This window comes from Rhinopithecus bieti, unplaced genomic scaffold (genome assembly GCF_001698545.2).
Source record: "Rhinopithecus bieti isolate Rb0 unplaced genomic scaffold, ASM169854v2 scaffold_20150, whole genome shotgun sequence".
Lineage (NCBI taxonomy): Eukaryota > Metazoa > Chordata > Mammalia > Primates > Cercopithecidae > Rhinopithecus > Rhinopithecus bieti.
The window spans coordinates 4145724-4164570 of record NW_016810565.1 but is presented as its reverse complement, the minus strand read 5'-3'; the positions used below and the strand labels follow the sequence as shown (position 1 = coordinate 4164570).

General features: G+C 51.5%; 1 long non-coding RNA gene across 1 annotated transcript; it reads left to right on the top strand.

Annotated features, from left to right (window-relative positions):
- The first annotated feature begins 11536 nt into the window (after window positions 1-11536).
- On the top strand, window positions 11537-18201 carry LOC108542306 (uncharacterized). The gene is made up of 3 exons (XR_001889230.1): window positions 11537-11564; window positions 17468-17675; window positions 18008-18201. It is a non-coding gene; the product is annotated as an uncharacterized LOC108542306 (long non-coding RNA).
- The last annotated feature ends 646 nt before the right edge of the window (window positions 18202-18847 follow it).

Sequence of the window (18847 nt, the reverse complement as noted above, 5' to 3'; positions counted from 1 at the left end):
GCTGTATCTGTCACAACTCACACCAAACTGTCAAGTGTTTTAGAAGCAAGCCATGCCTCCAGGGAACCCAGAGCACGTTAGGGAGGAGGCGTGGTGGTCAGGACTGTGCAAGGTGCACACACAGATAGGTCCACCGAGAGCCGGGGCTGCCTCACTGGTTTGTTTCTTCTAATTTGATATCCTTGTCTTCCCATCTCTGAAGAGGAGAACTTCCTGGAACCAGGGACTCATGGAGGAGATTCTATTTTTGGGTCCAGGACCATCCCATTTTCTCCAATTGTGGGTTTGATAGTAAACATTCCGAAAGCCGTCTGCCCTGATTATTGAATTCTGCCCATGAAGACTTCCTGGGATCCTGAAGTAGAGGGAGTCTGGGATCGGTTTGCTTTATCTGTGATGACTGTCCGCCTCTGCTCAGTGTCAGCCCAGCCCTTCGCAGCATGCTCCCCGCCTACCCTGGGGTGAGCCAACACCTGATGCTTTTAGGCTTAATTGAGCATAAGTTTGATTGGGAGTGTCTGCCCAGCCCTGCCCCCACGCCCTGACCCTCCGTGTCCCTTCACGCCCAGGTGTGCCGCTGGTGGGGAGGACGTGCTCATCTCTGGTACCTGAAAAGAAGTTGCCCATGTTATTTTCGCTTTATATGTGACGAAACAAACATGGTGCACTTCTTTTTCGGTATCAAATCTCTCCTTGAAGAGCCTCCATCCCCGATGGGACCCTGAGCATGGGACCTGGTGTCACTACCTCTCCTGGTATGTACATGGAGGATTTGTCCCGGCAGCCCCTCGGTGACTCTGCATGTTGGTGGGCTCAGGGACCATGCTCAGTCCTCAGTCCACGCCCACCTCTCGGAACAGGCACAGTTGGCGAGGCCTCAGCCACATGCCAGCTCCCCGCTGCAAGGGAGGCTGGGGAGACTTACTTCCAGGCTCCACTGAGAAGCGTTCCCCAACATTTGAGAAGAGTTCAGATTATAGCAGCTAAGAACAAAATAAAAAAGGAAGCAGCTGCCACAACCACAAAAACAAATAAGCAATGAAGACCCCCGCCCCCATCCGCTCTGTCCAGAGGCGCGAGGGGATGGCTGAAGGGGACATGAGGACATGCCACCTGGTGGACTGCCGCCCGCACCTCCACAGAAGAATTCACTGGGGGTAGTAACTGTGGCAGAAGTCGTCCCTGTGGTGCTGGGGGACAGGATTTCCCAGAGTGATGATTCACTGGAGCCTAATCCTCCTAGCCCCGCTCTTTCTTTTCTTTTTCTTTTTCTTTTCCTTCTTTCTTTTTTTTTTTTTTTTTTCTTTTGACACGGAGTCTCACACTGTCACCTGGGCTGGAGTGCAATGGCTCGATCTTGGCTCACTGCAACCTCTGCCTCCCAGGTTCAAGCGATTCTCCTGCCTCAGCCTTCCAAGTAGCTGGGATTCCAGGCGCCCGCCACTAGGCCCGTCTAATTTTTTGTATTTTTAGTAGAGACGGGGTTTCACTATGTTGGCCAGACTGATCTTGAACTCCTGACCTCATGATCCACGCCTGCCTCGGCCTCCCAAAGTGCTGGGATTACAGGCACAATCCACTGTGTCCGAACCCCGCCCCATTCTTTCTAGGTGCCAGTCCTGCCTCTGAGAGATGTGCTCCTTGATCACCAACAGCAGAGAGACGTTGGTGACTGACGTTGGTGTCTGCCGCAAGTTGGGAGCAGTGAACAATGGCTGATGGCAGAACACATGCCTTCCCGAAGACACTGCTATCCGGGTGTCCAGTCCCCAAATCCAGTCCGTCCTTGGGTCCTGGAAGAGAAGAAGTTTCCCCAGTGTGTTCATTTTATTTGTGACGAATGATTTCTGGTCAGTCTGTTTTCAGTATCAAATCTCACTTGAAGGGAAAGGCTGTTCAAGCTGGGAGCTTTGGTGGCGTCAGCAGTTCTCTGGGGTGAGTGATGGGTGTTGCCCAGAGGCCATGTGTGCCAGCACCATGGCCACCTGGTCCTCTGAACCTCAGCATCCCTGTCCCCTAGGAGGGCTTCCTGGAGCTCTGCCAGCCAGAACTAGAGGCTATGGGACTGCTCTCTGGGTTACACTTTGGTACTGGAGGAGAGGTTATCTGTGTTTCTTCTCTTTATTTATGATGAAAAATATGGTGCACTTCTATTTGAGAATCATGTGCCATCAGGAAAGCCCAGAACCCACTTCTGGGAGGAGATGCTAACGGCAGTCCATTGGTGGCACTGGGACCATGCTGGCCTCAGCAGGTGCCCTTTGGATAGTGGGCAGCTGCTCCACCCATCCCCTGGGCTCTGGCCTCCCTCCAGAGAACTTCCTGGTGGCAGAAACACTTTGGAGAGGCAGCACCAGTCTTCATGTCAGGAAATTCCATCAAGAAAGGCTGTCCAAGCTGTGGCGTGCACGGTCAACCCGTTTTACTCATTTGAGTGCCACCCTTCTAAATGATGGGATGCCCACTTCAGGGAAGGTGCAGCTGTGGGAGCAGAAGGCAGGCCATACAGTCTGTATATGACACGTGCCACTTGGCCTGTGGACCCTCAGCCTGAGGACCTCTGGAGGGGACACTGGTTCTGAGTCCCCTGTGGAAGGGGAAGCATAGTTGTTGGATGACGTGACATGGACAGTTCTCTTTCGACCAGAGCCTCATCTCTCATCGAGGAGGGCTTCTGCTCTCTGCTGCTTATGTCAGGAGAGGGCCACTGTTGCCTCCACCACCTCAGGTACGTCAGAGGAAGACCTTGAGGAAGCATTGCGTCTCCCACGGTGCGTGTCCCTGTGTGTTAACGCTTGCCGTCTGTTTCCTTTGCAGAAAGACCCCTGGGCTCTGGAAGAGAGACAGGACCCCAGAAGCTGTCCAGGAATGGTTGGAGGGAGGTTGTTGGTGATGTATTCACTCTGTGTGTGCAGATACCCCACGGTGGACCTCCTAAAGCACTGAATGCCTCCTTGAAGGACGTGCTGTACGTGGGGTCAAGTTCAGGAACATGGTATGGGTGTCTGTCAGCCCCTCACTGAGGGTGTGTATGCAGATGGTGGAACAGATGGTAAGTATTTTCCTTTATTTGTTTTTTCTTTTGAGAATTGAGAACTTATTGAATGAATCACCATGTAATCCTGTTTCCTAAGGTAAATCTATACGTAAAAATTTAGGTCCTACACCACTAATTTCTTATTAAGAAATGGACCAAGAAATGTGAACAAAACCATATGTAGCACAGTTTTCAGATTTTTAGAAGAATGTCAAAATGTACACTATCTCGTCTCTTGATTCCCAAAGCTTAAACTCTAAAGAATAGGGAAGACATAGGTATACAATGGAAAAAAAAATGGCAAATGAGTGAGGAGGATGGGAATTCTCATGACTACATGGGAGACACACTGAATTTTTTTTTTTTTTTTTTGAGACGGAGCCTGACACTATTGCCCAGGCTGGAGTGCACTGGCATGATCTCGGCTCACTGCAAGCTCCGCCTCCCGGGTTCATGCCATTCTCCGGCCTCAGCCTCCTGAGTAACTGGGACTACAGGCGCCCGCCACCACGCCTGGCTAATTTTTTGTATTTTTAGCAGAGATGGGGTTTTACCATGTTAGCCAGGATGGTCTCGATCTCCTGACCTCGTGATCTGCTCACCTTGGCCTCCCAAAGTGCTGGGATTACAGGCGCCCACCACTGTGCTCGGCTAATTTTTGTATTTTTAGTAGAGACAGGGTTTTACCATGTTGGCCAGGTTGGTTTTGAACTCCTGACCTCAGGTGATCCGTCCACCTCGGCTTCCCAAAGTTCTGGGATTATAGGCGTCAGCCACCGCGTCCGGCCAGCAACTTTTTGCATCTAAAAGGTGAATGTTCCTCCTATGCTTACAGGATTTATGGTTAATCACGGAGGAAGTACCATCAGGGAAGCCCATTCCAGGAGGAAGTGGGGAGGGGGCAGGTGAAAAAAGCGGAAGAAACCAATTAGGGGCGTATCCAATGAAGGACAAGTCCTGTCCTGAGCAGGGTTGCTGCAGCCAGATCCCCCAGCAGGGCCTGGGGAGTCAGCTGCACCTAGAGCTGAGGCCCGGGGCAGACACGGATGTGTTGGTTCACTAGCCTGGGTACCCTAGCCAGGCCCCTCAGGGAGGGATGCCAGCCCCTCGGAAGAGACAGCCTGTGGGCTGACCTTTCTCCCAACTCACAGGAAGAAGAGTTCCTTGGCTGATTATGAGACCTATCCCAGCTCTTCCAGGCTGCTGGTGTTTCAGTTACCAAAATAAGACCCCCACGCCCAGCCAGCAGCTGTTCCTCAATTCCATGTCCCCCCTCTTCAGGACCATCCTGGCAAGACCCACTCCTGGGGACATGAATGATGTCTGGCCACAGAGAATACATGTTTATGACTCAGACCGTTTGATTCCCTAACCAGCCATGTCCCATTGGTCCTCAACAGGGCCTCCTGGAGGCAGCTGTGACCTGGGGGAAGTGGCCTTGCTCTGGCTGGTACGGGCAGAATGCTTGTCCATGTAGATTTGCTTTATTTATTCCAAATTGTGCTTTGAGGCTTTGGGGAATCAGACTTGCTTCCTCAACAAGCTGTGGCTGCAGGGGAGGGACTGGCGAATTGCAGACAATGGGTGTTATCTGGTCCGCTCTCTAATCCATTTGCCAGTAGGAGGAACGCCTAACTCTGCATGTGTGAGAGGTAGTGGTTTTTAAGTACAAGACTGTTTTGAACCAATTCCAGCTTTAGAGAAGTGAGATGGGTGTAGGTTGTCGGTTTGTGGAATGTGAATGGAGGGTTGGACATGGAGCATACGCTTTGCCTGTGGAGAATGTGACCTGATCCTCAGTACTGAAGCCATTTTAGGGGCACTTCCTGGAGTGATGGCACCCTTGCGGGATAGGGTTTGAGTCTGGGATTACTGGTCCTTTATTTTTAACTCTGGGAGGCATGTGTTGTCACTCTTTTAGTAAGCCTCTGCATCCAGTCCACCCCAAAAATGATTTTTCTGGAAACTGCGATCATTGTTTGTAGAGGGTGGTGGTGGTAGGGGCTGGTGAGCATCATGTTTTGCTACCTCTCGGTTATATTTAAAGAGACATTGTTTTTGACCTGTTTGCCTATTCCTCAGTCTGTCACACTGACATGACCAGTCCTGCCGATTGAAACTTTCTGGACACAGGCTTCACTTTCTGGACACAAGCCTCACTTTCTGGAAGATTCTTGGGTATCCTTCTCCCTCCAAGGTATGTGAAGGACGCTCCAGCCCACAGTTACGTGACGTTGGTCATTAGGTGCTTTGGGAGGGCTTCGTGGAGGCAGTGCTGACTTTAGGAACCTGACAGGCTTATTTTCTTTTGTTTTTTATATTTTGGAGTTTAAAGCATGGAATCCCTCCTTCGCCTGCTTTACTTATGGCAAACTTTTGATGAACATTCACTTTTTTTTTTGTTTTTTGTTTTCCAGAATTAAATGCTACTTTGGAAACGCTCTTGACCATGAAATCTCCATTAGGGAAGAGACCTTAGGGTCACCCCCACCCAGACGAGTGACAGCAGGGCAGACCCCAAACCTACGCGTGCCTCCATGGGAGTTCCATCTCTGGACGTGAAGAGGCAGGGGTGGGCCCCGCGCTTCCCATGTGGGACTCAAAGCGCTCACCTGCTTCCGTTACCTTCTCTCTTTGATGAGTCCTGTTTGGGTTTGTGTTCTCCAGGGCTGTTCCAACTTTTTGCATCTAGAAGGTGGATGTTCCTTCTATGCTTACAGGATTTATGGTTAATCATAGAGGAAAATCCACATGGTCAGTATCTAAGGCCGCTTTTAAAACATTTCTGAACATTTCTGAGAGGAAGGTTAGCGCCCGGCCCCATGCAGAGAGTGATGGAAGGTGACTCCCAGAACCTAAGCTCTTGTTAGCAAGGTCTGTCCCCAGACATGTGTCCTCCGCAGGGCCCACGTCACTGCTGCTAGCCCGGGAGGCCCCTGCCGACTGCACCTGTCCTGTGCTGTCTCTCATCTTGATCGATTGTGCTTAGGTTCATGCTTTCCAGGACTCAATCCTTCTTTGGTATTTAAAAGGTGGATATTCCTTCTATGTTTATGTTATTTATGGTTAAACATAGAGGAAATTCCACGTTTTCAGTATCAAATGCTGCTTGGAAACATTCCTGGACTGAAACCACCATCAGGGAAGAGACAATAAAGTCCCCCCCCAAATCCAGGGTAAGTGGAAAGTCGGTGGACCCCAGAACATGTGCTGAATTCGTGCCATATGTCTGCGGACCACCCGCCCATCCTGAGAAGACCCCTGTCGCAAGCTGCCCGCTCAGCCAAGCGGCTGGGCTCTGTCGCTTCTCCATGAGGCTGAATGCTCTCCTCTGTGTTGTGCTACTTTTGTGTTTGACGGATTGTACTTAGGTTCGTGCTTTCTGGGATGAAACCTTCTTTGGTATTTAAAAGGTAGATTTTCCTTCTATGGTTACGTGTTTGATGGTTAATCATAGAGGAAAATCCACGTTTTCAGTATCAAATGCTGCCTTGGGATCATGGCTGGACGGAAGCCACCAGCAGGGACGTGAGGTGGGGCTGAGCCCTCCAGGGTAAGTGGAAAGATGGTGGGCCGCAGAACATGTGCTGAGTTCGTGCCATATGTCTGCTGACCATCACCTTTAGAAGCCCCCTTTCGCGGAGGAGCCAGCTCGGCACACAGGCTGTGGTGTGTTGTCACGGCTACGCCATGGGACTGAAAACGGTTGCGTTGCTGTCTTGCCTCCTATTTCCATGAACTGCGTTCAGATTTGTCCTTTCCAGAGCCCAGTCCTTCTTTGGTATTTAAAACGTGGATATTCCTTCTATGTTTACGTGATTCCTGGTTAATCATAGAGGAAAATCCATGTTTTCAGTATCAAATGCTGCTTTGGAAATGCTTCCGGAAGAGACCGTAGGGCCTGATTAGGTGCAAAGATGGTGGGCCGCGCGTCGTATCTGAATGAATGGGGTGCGCCTGAGAACCATCTTGAGATGCCAACTTGGTGAAGATTAAATTGTGGGTCTTATTTCCATGGAAGCTCGTCTGCCTCATGTGACTTTCTTTTCTGATGACTCAAGCACAGGTGCGCGTTTTCCTGGATGGAATCCTTCTTTGGTATTTAAAAGGTAGATTCTCCTTCTATGAGTACATTATTTATGATTAATCATAGAGGAAAATCCACGTTTTCAGTATCAAATGCTGCTTTGAAAACCTCGGAGGACGTGAAGTCGCCATGGAAGAAGGGATGCCATCTGTACCCCTCTCGGGTACAGGACGGACAGATACAGAATTGTACTTTGTGTGAAATACGCCGTCAGCTTCTCTGCTGTTTGCTCACTGCCCTGGGCGCGTGCATAATGTGTTGTTACAAGGCTGTGTTCTCAGTATTGCCTCATTGACCTTGAACGAAGTTTGTTCTCTGTGTGTTTACCATGATTGCAATGCATTTTCTGGAATGAACCTCTTTTTCTGTGACTAGTCGTACCTTAGAGAATACCTGAGTGGGCTGTCAATTTCAGGAAGGAGCACTGCTTCAGGGGCTATGGAAGGAATAGACTTATGATTCACCTGCAGGCCTGCACTTCACACCTCAGTGTGCTGCTTTCACCATGCAGATCCCATGTGTGTCTCTCAGGCTTGCTCCTGGAGCTGGTGGCAACTTAGTCACAGTGAAAATGGCCTTCCTGTCACTGCCATCATTTGCTACTTGAAGAGAGGTAATCCTTCCTGCTTTTGGTTTACTTGCAATGATTATACAACGGCAGACTCTCTCTAGGGAGCAAATCCTGCCTGGGAAGCCTTCTTGGGAACAAGACTGACTCCAGCAATCTGTTAGATGGCCAGGATAGCCCTGGGGTGTGGATGGTTGACCACAAGGCATGTGCCTCTGTCTTGCTGTTTGTGACCTGGTTCTCTGACCCTCTTCATCTCATGCGTCCTTCCAAGAACTTTCTGGAAGAGATGCTGGCTTTGGAGATGATATAAGGTTTTCTTTTCAGAGCACCTGTTCTGCTTAGAAAAAAAAGGGCCTCCCTTGGCCGGGCATGGTGGTTCACGCTTGTAATCCCAGCCCTTTGGGAGGCTGAGATGGTGGATGGCTTAAGCCCAGGAGTTCAAAACTAGCCTGGGCAACTTGGCAAAAACCCGTCTCTGCAAAAAATACAAAAATTAGCTGGGCGTCATGGTGTGTGCCTGTGGTCCCAGTACTTAGGAGGCTGAGGCTGGAGGATCACTTGAGCCTGGGAGTTGGGAGATTGCAGTGAGCCAAGATCGTGCCATTGCACTTCAGCCTGGCTGAAAGAGACCCCTGTCTCAAAAAAATAAGTTAAAAAAAAAAAAAAAGAAAGAACAAAGGGCCTCCCTTGTTGGGCCCTGCTCATCACAAAGCATCCATGGGCTGCTACTCTGGCAGGACTGCCCAGCATGATGCCAGCCTCTGGGAAGAGGTCTCCTGGTCAGTGCATCTCCCAGATACATGAAAGAATGACCGTCAGCAAAGTCAATGTCTAATGTAGACGTGGGTCATCTGGTCTACCCACTCTCCATACCTAGCCCATCCTTAGAGTGACTTTTGGACCTCACTGTCCACTTGAGGGAAGGCCAGTCCACAGGAAGGAGGCCCCAGAGCACCCAGTGTGGCTACGGCACTTGCTACTGGGTCCTCTAAGCCCCACTGCTCTCTTAGTCCATAGGTGTCCTTTAGGGATTCTTGCCAATGGAAAGACCCTTGGATTCCTGATGTTAGTATCTGTTTATTCAGAGACAGTTGGCCCATGAGAATCTCATTTTCCTTTGATGAACCTTGCCCGAGATGAATACTTTTGAGTAACAACTAACTGCTCAGATGGCTTTCTGAGTACAATGCCAAATTCAGGAGAAGGGACACTTGTCATAGTGCTGCTTTGTGATTTGCAAATGGAGTGTGTTGGATTTCTGTTTCTCTTTTTTCTTTAATGATTCATGTTACTGCATCTTCTAACCTCCCTTAGCCAGTGTTCACCAGGAGGGCTTCCTGGAGGCAGTGGCTTTGGGTAGAGGCAGAGGTTCTTCTCCCAGGGTATTTTTGCAGGCCCTAAAGGGATTTCAGCCATTTTACATTTACATTACTTCAAATGGTACAGGATTTCCTGTCTTTTGGTAACCAATCCTGTCTTGAAGAGATGCTGGGAAGTAAAGTCAACTGTATGGCAGGCCCAGCTCCAGGGACAGCCAGATGAGGCTTGTCACCTGGCCCCTCCCCCTTGGTCTCAGGCCTCACAGGAGGGGATGTCCGCTCCAGCGAAGACCTGGCGTGGTCATCACCTGCTCTTCGAGCTGCTCTTTGGTACTTGAAGAGAGGATACCCTTTGTATGTTCACTTGATTAATGGTGAATATACAGGGGGAGACTCTTATTTGCGTATCAAACTCTGTCGGAGAAGACGCTCAGACCCTGCTATCTCCAGGACAAAGCCACAGATGTCAGCCCGTCTCAGGTATGGCCTGGCTTCCCTGTCTGGGAACGTGAGCTTAGCTGTGATCCTGGCCCTTGGGTTCTGCCTTTGCCCTCTGTGCTGGTTCTTCCTGTGGACTCCCTGGAGGCAGTGGGAGAGGAGGGTCCTTTTTGTGTGCACCGAGTTTAATGGTGGTTTGCTTTTTTAAGGATAAATCACACGGATCTGCCTCTTCTCCATACGAAGTCATACCCAGAAGGCTTCCTGCTTCCGGCACTAACCTCGCACCTCTCTGGACACATGAATGGGTGGTGGATGGTGGAGCACGGAGCCGATGCTGCTGCTCACCTGCTACTCCCCTGACCTGCTACTCCCTGGTGGGCTTCATCCTTGAGAGAGTGTCAGCCTTGAGGGAAGCACATGGATGTCAGGCTGTTCTAAGGCAAGTGACTGGTGGAGCTCCCTGAGCCTGCCTGTGCCCTCTGGGACTGTTGCTGGACTCCAGTGGCCAGTCCTCAGAGCACATTGTCCAGTGGATTGCACCTGAGTGTGCCTTGGGCAGGTGTGTCTGGTCTTCAGGACTCCTTTGTCCCCAGTGTCTGATGCTGGGGCCCTTTTTGTTTGTTTTGAGGCAGGTATAGGTGACACATTCTTGGATCTGGTCATCTCTAGGACAGCCAGCCTCAGAGGAGGGGACAGTGTCTCAGTACTCTCCAGCTCTGAGAATGCCTGCAGATGCCCTGTTCTCTGATGAGTCCCTGTCTTCCAGGGCTGAGCCTTCACACCCCATGCCCCTTTGGAGAAAGGTGATGGTTCCATTGTCCAGGTAGCTTGTGGGTATCTGAAGCAGGTTCACCCATGCATGCTGAGTACATTGATAGTCATGCCCACCTGTTCCCTTGTTTAGAAGCCAATCTCGCTGCAGGGAGTCCTGGATGTGCCACCTTTCAGGGCCATCCACAACCTGCAAGGTGCAGGCCCAGCTCCAGGGTCAGCCAGATGAGGCTTGTCACCTGGCCCCTCCCCCTTGGTCTCAGGCCTCACAGGAGGAGATGTCCACTCCATCGAAGACCTGGCGTGGTCCTCACCTGCTCTTCGAGCTGCTCTTTGGTACTTGAAGAGAGGATACCCTTTGTATGTTCACTTGATTAATGGTGAATATACAGGGGGAGACTCTTATTTGCGTATCAAACTCTGTCAGGGAAGACGCTCAGACCCTGCTGTTTCCAGGACAAAACTGTGGATGTCAGCCCCTGTCAGGTACGGCCTGGCTGCCCTGTCTGGGAATGTGAGCTTGGCTGTGATCCTGGCCCTTGGGTTCTGCCTTTGCCCTCTGTGCTGGTTCTTCCTGTGGACTCCCTGGAGGCAGTGGAAGAGGGGTTTCCTTTTTGTGTGCACTGAGTTTAATGGTGGTTTGCTTTTTTAAGGATAAATCACACATCATTCTGCCTCTTCTTGGTACCAAGTCATACCCAGAAGGCTCCCTGTTCCCAGTATCAGCCTTATAAGGGAGACCTGGATGTTGGATCATTTCAAGGGGAACACAGACAGGAGTGATGGTGGACCACGGAGCACTGGCTCTGTCTATGCTGTTTTCGAGCCTGGTAGGCCAGCCCAGGAGGGCTTTCTAGAGGTGGTATTGACCTTGGGGAAGGGGCTGAGGTGTGCTCATCAGCGTTTTTTGTTTTTTTTTTTTTTTTTTTTTTGGATGCTTGGGTGTTCATGATCCAGCTTGCAGTCCCCAGGCTGAATCTGCAAGAGTGGTTTGTTTCTATTTGTTGTTTGTGATTGCCCATGAAGGCAGCTCTGGGGATGAGCTGTGGGAGCTGTCAGCCCCGCACCAGGTGCGTGAATGTGGGAGGTCAGAGGGCGCCTGCTTCTGCCTCGATGTCTGTGCCCCGCCTCTGACTGCTGGCTTTCTGCTCACACCTAGGATGGCGGCCTGAGAATGGGACTCTGGTTCTGTGTTTGAGGAGACACTCCTTGGGCCGTGTGACTGCCAGCTTTTTACACCCCGACTGCCATGGGGGTCATGTGGACCCGAAGCCAGCTTCAGGAAGGGCATTTGCTGCATCCTCAGCTCAAGGAAAGTGAACGTCCTGGTGAAGAGAGGTGAGCGCCAGCCTGGGTAATGAGTCACACAACCTGCCACCTGGACCGGCATCTCCTGCTCCTCTCCCCTTCTTGAGGGAGAGGCACTGTGGGGAATGGGCTGTGGGTCTGCTTCCTAAGTTACTCGGGGGTATGTGGGGTTTGACTACTGTTGACCATGAGCTCTTTCTTAGCTTGGCTTCATGGACACGATGCCAGCCTCTGGCAGGGATGGGGCAAGGGCTGCCATGGAGAATGACACTGGTGTTAACGGCTCTGTGAGATGGATGAAGGAATGGTGACCACAGGGCCTTTGCTTTGTCTAAGGCGTGAATTCATCCAGTGCCTGGGACCTCGGTGCTGAGTGCATCCCTAGGAAGACTTCCTGGAGAGGTGCCCACACTGGGAAGGAGATGGTGGTCCCAGCCCAGGGAGTTCCTGTAGACAGGGAGAAGCTGAGCTCTGTGTGTGCCCAGGAAGGCCCATGGGGTGGATCTCCTTTTCAGGAACAAGTCCTAATCTGGAGTGATACCTGGAAATGAGGCTGATTCCGGTGAAGGGGTGCTGGCATCTGCCCCTTCCGGCTTCTTTGGGATGGAGAGCCGACCTATGGGCACACGGCTGGCAGGTGGTGTTTGCCACCTGGTCTGCTGATCCCGCGTCTCCCACCCCCTCCTCCCCCAGGATGAACCCGGGAGACGAGGCCGGCCCTGTGAATGATAGTGAGGAACCTGCCCAGTGCTATTGTTTGGTACTTAAAGCGAGGTTGCCCTTTGTATATTCGGTTTATTGACATGGAATATACAAGGGCAAGCTCTCTGTGAGTATCAAACCTTGTCTTGGACCCAGTCCACACTCAGCAAGGGATGCGGTATGTGTGTGCATGACCGTGTGTATCCGTTTTGTGTGTGGCAAATCGCTCACGGGTCCCCACTTCACAGAGAGGACTTCACGGGCACATGGATGACTTTAGGGAAGGCAGTGGCCTCTGGGACATCCCCTCTCCTGGTGCAGTGTGGGCGGGGCCAAAAGCATGCACAATGTGTGTGGTCTGGGTCCCTGCTTCCTGAGCGGGCAGTCACCAGCCTGGGCTGATGGCTGGGGTGGCGCTGGTGCGGGGCATTGGCTTTGTGGTCCCTGCTGTTACTAGGTACGTGAGTGTGCATGTTCTGCTTGGGGTATGTGACCTGGTCCACTAACCCTCAGCATCTAATTCATCCCCAGGACCGCGCCTTGAAGACATACCAAGTCCACCCAAGGCAGTGGCTTTCTTTTCCGTGCTAACCTTTGGTACTTGGAGAGTGGTTATCCCTGTCCTGTTCGTTTTGCTCATGTCGAATCGTACAGGGTCATCCACTTTTTCAGTATCAAGAGCGCAGACTCTGGAGCTCGATTTCCTGTGTTTGGATCCCACCTCTGACATTTACTAACCGTCCAACTTTGGGCAAGGATCTCATCGTGCTGTGCCCATTGTCTCACATGTCAAATGGGAATCACATCGGCGTCTACTTTGTGGGGCTGCTGGGGCTGAATGAGTTAAGACTTGTACACGGCTCAGAGCAGAGCCCGGTGGTCAAACACTTCGTAGGTGGTAGCCAGGACCCTTGTGTGCTGTGAAACTATCACTGGGGGTGGTGGTGGTGGTCTTAAGACTAAAATCTCTCCGTGGGTTTTTGGAACAATGTCAAGACATGGAAGTCAAGTCCTTTGTCGGGTATGGAACGGACTATGAAGCCCAGAGCACACACGGTGTTTACAGTGGGGGCTAGTGATACTCTTGATGCTTGGCAACTAAGCCATTCTCACGATACTTTCGAAACACAATGCCACATGCAGTGGGGTCAGCAGGGGTGCCGAGAACATTTGCTCCACTTAAGAGAGACAGTCCCTGGATTCTTGACCTCAGCCACTATCCACACTTTGAAGCAAACTCTTGAGAGAGAATGCCAAACCGAGTGAGAATTCTATGGCATCTTGCTTCCCTGGTGCTTAAAGAGAGGTCAAACATGGTGCATGCATTGTGCATGCCTGTATGTGCGTGGTGTGTGTGCATGAGCGCGTGCGTGACTGGGTTTGCCAGGTAGCAGTCACCATCCAACCTTGAGCCAAAGACCTGGAGGTGGTGGTGTTCCTGTCCGTGCTGCTGTTTCATACTTGAGGAGAAATTATCCTTGGTGTGTTCGCTTTATTTATGATGAATCATACAAGGACAATTTCTTTTTGAGTATCAAATCCTGCTTCGGCAGACTTCCTGGACGCCACGACAAGTTCTGTAAAGGATGCACGCATCAGCCCTTCCCAGGGGGCTCACGCCTGGGTGGGGATGAGGGTGCATGCAGTTGGTTTGTGGTGGGGACTCTTGTACCCTAACCTCAGAACCCTGGAGGCGGGGCCATGCTTGGCAAGGGGCCATGGGACTCCTTGGTGCTGCCAGGGATTTGCATTGGCCATGGGTGTGTGTTGTGGGTGACCCAGCATTTAAGTGACTTATCAAATCCTGCCTCTTGGAGGCACTTCTTGGACATGAAGCAAACCTTAGAGACAGATCACTGGGGCCAGACCCCCTTCCCCTGCCCGAGAGTGTGACCCCCCAAGGCATGGGCTTGACTCTCAATGTGTGAAGCTGACCTGCTAATCCTCATTGTTTGGACTACCTGAGAAGAACTTTCTGGAAGAGACACCAACTTTGGAGAAGATGCCCAGCTCTTCTTGATGGCACAGTTCTTTGGTGCTTAAAGAATGGCTGTCCGTAGTATGGTCTCTATATTTATGATGATTAATATCGGACAACCATTGTTTTAGTATCCAAATTTGCTTCAGAAGTTTTCGAAAGCACAGTGCTGACTTCAGCGAGGGGACATCGGTGCCTGCCCCACCATGGAGTGTGACTGTGTCGATGATTTATCATAATGAATCCAGTGATCTCAGAATGCAAGCCACCAGTGTGATTTCCTTGGACAAATGCTAGCTCTGGGATGGAGATGCCATTTAGGGGTTTGGTGCCATATTGTTTTATTGGAAGATGTTCACAATTATTTCATCTCTCTTTCTCTTCTTGTTGTTAAATCTTAACTACGAGGAATTCCTTGGAGAGATGCCAGGGTCAAGCATCTCTCTAGATAGATGGTGGACCGGGGCATCTGGGTCCAGCCACTCCTATCTTTAGCCTTCATTCTGAGCATGAAAACTTTCCTGTAGGGAATGCAAACATTAGTAAAAACTCAGTACATTTCCTGTTACTACTACTACTTTTTGGCAGCTCCTAAGCAGCTGCCTGTTGGGTGTTTGGATTATTCTTGGTGGACGTGGCATGGCTTCGTGTCTTCCTTGGGAACCACCCCATCTCAGACAGACTCTCATGGAATAAGATGTTGTGTTCGACAGCACCTCTGGTGTGTGTGTGTGTGTGTGTGTGCGTGTGTGTGTGTATGAATTGTTGGCTACAGTAGTGTTTCTCAGACTTTAAAAATGCTCCTAAGATTTTCATCACCTAGGGATCTTGTTAAAAAGCAGATTCTGATTCAGGGACCAAGATTCTGCATTTTTAGCAAGTTCTCAAGTGATGCTAATGCCGCCGGTCTGTGGACAACACGTGCAGCGGTTCAGGGCTGGAGACCAGGTGTTTTCCCTGTGATGTGCGTCCCCTGTCTCCCCACATGCCGTATACTGTCCGTCATGGGAGAACGGCCCAGAAGCAATGTACCATGCTTTGGTTTGTGAACAAGGGTTCACCTTCACATGCATAAATATCACAAGATTACTTTTCTTTAAATCAAATCATGCCTCAAAGGGCTTCCCAGATGCAAGACCTGCTTCAGGGAGGGACCGCCGGTGTCAAGCTGCTGCAAGATTGTCGGGTGGGGGTCAACGGCATGCTTATTCATTATTGATGTCCTGGGCTCTGGAATTCTGTGACCCTTCGTTTCCAAGCAGTCCTCGGGAGGAAATTCCAGGAACTGAGACCATCTCTGTGGTAGGGCCCCTGTCTTCAGGGATCAGTGACACCCCATTTTGTTGGAAGCAGAATTCTTCATGATGGCTTTGCTTATCTCTGACATGCATTCTGGTGGATTCTCGCCATCAAATCCTGTCTTTCAGGAATCCCTGGAGGAAGCTTTTATATATCTTTAATGGAACCTGCCTTAGAAGTCTTTCTGAGCATGGTTCCAATTTCAGGGTTTGGACTTTGGTGCCAGGGCTGCCTGGGCCCTGAGACTCAGGTACGGGAATGGAAGGTTGATGCCAGCATGTGTGCTTTCTTTGCAGGATGTGAACACCTCTCCCTGCCCCTGCTGCAACCCTGGGATTCAGCTCATCCTGAGAAGAATCTTCTGGAAGCAAAGACAACGGTGGGGAAGAGGCCATGGTTTTCGTTTCAGAACTATTCAAGGATATTTGAGGAGAGGTTATCCGTGTTATGTTCGCTTCATTCATCATGAATAATACATGGTTAACCTCTTTTTGAATATCAGACTCTGCCTCGGAGGGCCGCCCCCACAGGAGACGTGAGAGTGTGTGCCTTGTGTGAGCTGAGAGCCCCCACCCCGGCTCTGTGCTGTGTGAGGGAGGCTTCCTGAAAGTGAGGCCGGTGGGGGGAAGAGCCCTGGATTGCTTTGCTGTGTTTGCTGTGAATGCGATGTGTTTTTACGAGTTATGTGAGGTTCCCTCCTCTTTGAATGCCAACCTGTGCCTTCCCCCAGTGCCGGGGCCTGTCTGTGGCTGGGTCCTTTCCTGGGACAGACCCTCTGGACCCAGTGCTTTTCAGGGTGGCTCCCTGGGGGTGAGGACAAGGTCTACCACTGCACTGGGACACTTGAGGAGAGGTTACTTCTTCCGTGCGGACTCCATGCGGACTCCTCTGAGGACAGCCTGTTTTCTAGGGTCGGATCTGGGCCAAGGTGGCTCCCTGGATAAAGCCCAGTGCCTCTGTGGGTATGTGAAGGGCAGGGCGACTTGGGCTCTGTTCCTACTCCTCACCCAGGTCACTGGCCCAGTGCCACTTCCTCCTCAGGTCAGCTTCCCTGAGGCTCTGCCAGCCGACCTGGTGGGATCTCCTGGTCCACTGCTTGGCACTCAAAGACGCTGGCATGGTACCAGATTCCCTTCGCTTCCTCCCGATGGAGTCCACACAGCTAATGACTCTTTGGCTCTGTGATGCTGCCTCAGAGGGCTCCCTGCACGCAGCCCCTAGTTTGGGAGGAGAGCATGGACTCCAGCATGGCCCCTGATTATGGAGAAGGGAGGCTGTCCTTGATCCCCGGGTTGGTGGATGATATGGTTTGGCTGTGCCTCCACCCAGATCTCATTTGAGTTCCTTCGCGTTGTGGGAGGGTCCTGGTGGGAGGTGACGGAGTCATGGGAGTGGGTGTTTCCCCTGCTCTTCTCAGGATACTGAATGGGTCTCACGAGAGCTGATGGTTTCGTAAGGCGGAGTTTCCTGCACAAGGTCTCTGCCTGCTGCCATCCACGTAAGACCTGACTGACTTCTCCTTGCCTTCCACCATGACTGCGAGGCTTCCCCAGCCACATGGAACGGTAAGTCCAATCAAACCTCTTTCTTTTGCACATTGCCTAGTCTTGGATATGTCTTTATCAGCAGCCTGAAAATGGACTAATACAGTGGAGGACGGTGGCACCGAACCCCGCCCCCTTCAGGATGTGGTCCCTGTGCAGGGCAGCGTCCTGGAGTGGCTGCAAAGCCCCACTGCTCTCTGCCTCGATGCTTTGTCTTATCTGAGGCGGCCAGTGCGCTGGGGTCCCTGTGTGGAGTCGGTTCCGTATGGGTCCCTGCAGGTGCCAGCTTCACAGTAAGAAAACTGTCAGCTTCGCCTGAGGTATGTGCACAGAGGTAACGCAGGGACAGGAACTTTGTTGACGAATGTATTCCCTGCGCCGCTAACCCGGAGAATTCGTTCCACCCTCAGGAGAAGCCCTAGAAGTGATGTAGGCTTTGGCCGGGGGATACCGACGTGCTTGTGAATGTCGCAGCATGGGGCTTGGTGAGGAACCGCTGGAGGGCTCTTGCATTTTTCATGACAAAGACCACACCATTGGCCTCATTCCTGCATGGTGGGAGAATGTGTGGAGGTGTCCCGCCGCCAGAGAGGAGGCCTGTGTCAGCACCATCACGAGGTACCTGGGGAAGGGTCTGTTGATGATACCCAGTGTTCGCTGGCCCAAGCAACCAGTCCTTGGCGAACTTCTGGGCAAGATCGTTTCAGTGCTCAGCCCCATTCTGTGTCCCAGGCAGAGAGGGGGCTGAATTGATGATACCTATTAAATGGCTCATTAATTCTCATGATCCATGCAGCCTGCCCGTGAGGGCCCCCTAGAAGGGAGGGCAACTCCAGGGAAATGTTCTCGCCATCAGCACGAGGCCATGGTCCGGGAGGTACTGCTGGACCAGAGGCCACAGGGCAGATTGTCAAGCCAGGTCACAGGCTTTCTCTGTCCTTGACCCTCAGCATCCAGGCTACCTACAAGAGGAGGCAGGGGGACTCCTCTGCCACACCTGGAGAGGTCTCATCCATGGCAGGTTCCTTCTATAATGCTTTCTCTGCTACAAATGCAACTCAGCATCACCTCTTTCCTGGATATAATTCCAAGGAATTATTAAAGGAGGCATTGGTGTCAGCACCTCCCAAAATACTTGTAAAGATGGCCCATGGCAGAGCCTGTGCCTTCATTAGAAGTAAGCCTCACACACAGTGGCCTCCAGGCTCTGGAGGCCTTGGGGGCAGAGCAGCGTCCAGGGTGACTGTGGGGCCTCGCCTGGGTTTGTGGCTCATCATATTGGACTGCTGTTTTTCAGGACAGACTCCCTGGAGAGGTGCCTCGGCAGGACCCTGACCTGGGGGTCAGGGCGCTGTCCGTGATAGGAGAATGGATGGTTGATCAGAGAATGTACATTTTATAAATGGTGTATGTCAATTGATCCACAGTCCCTACCTATCCAGTGACTTCTCCTGGAGGCCACATCAGCTCAGAAGAAGAGGTGGTGGTTTCCTAGGCCATGCTGTTATCTGGCACTTGAAAGGACCTTCTCCTTGCTGGGTTTGTTTTTTTTTGTGCCGAGTCTCATGAGGGAGGGTTGGTGCCTTTTTTGAGTGTGGATATTGCCGGGGAAGCTTTCTGGAAGGAGCTGTTGCCCTTCATCCGTCTTCAGGGGCAGGAATGCATGGTTGACGGGAAAGCATGGGCTTGACTGACATTGTGCACCCCTCAACTCTCCTAACCCTCTGTCCCCAATTCATCCTCAGGCAGACTACCTAGAAGGAAGGTAAACTCTGGTGAAGACGTGGGCC